Raw genomic sequence first — 437 nt, 5'->3', positions numbered from 1 at the left:
TGTAGGGAATGTACAGGGATGCTTACCATGGCTGAGCTCGGTGGCAGAGAAAATCTGCTCAGTTCACAGGACAGAGGTGGTTTATTATTTTACTAATGATACATAGTTCAGAAGCAATGATATAGCTGATCCCAGCAGTTTTAATATCACATCCACATGCATACCTTTGCACAGCTGCATACATACACACCCACCCCTTCCAACCAGCTAAGAAGTGAATCTACTGAATCATCTGCATAACTGAAGGAACTGTCATGAGACATAAACTTTTGAGTATCACTGTTTCTTTGTTCCATTCACTATAATTTCTTTCTATGTAAGGAAGGTTGATGATTCAAATCTTGAATATGACATTTTATTAATTAACTAGAACAAGAGAATTTGAACTACAGGGTAGATTAATAAATTAAATGACAAGACTCTAAATCCCTGGTTGA

This window comes from Antrostomus carolinensis, unplaced genomic scaffold (genome assembly GCF_000700745.2).
Source record: "Antrostomus carolinensis isolate BGI_N321 unplaced genomic scaffold, ASM70074v2 scaffold15703, whole genome shotgun sequence".
In the NCBI taxonomy this organism is placed as follows: domain Eukaryota; kingdom Metazoa; phylum Chordata; class Aves; order Caprimulgiformes; family Caprimulgidae; genus Antrostomus; species Antrostomus carolinensis.
Note: the sequence above shows the minus strand (reverse complement) of the source record.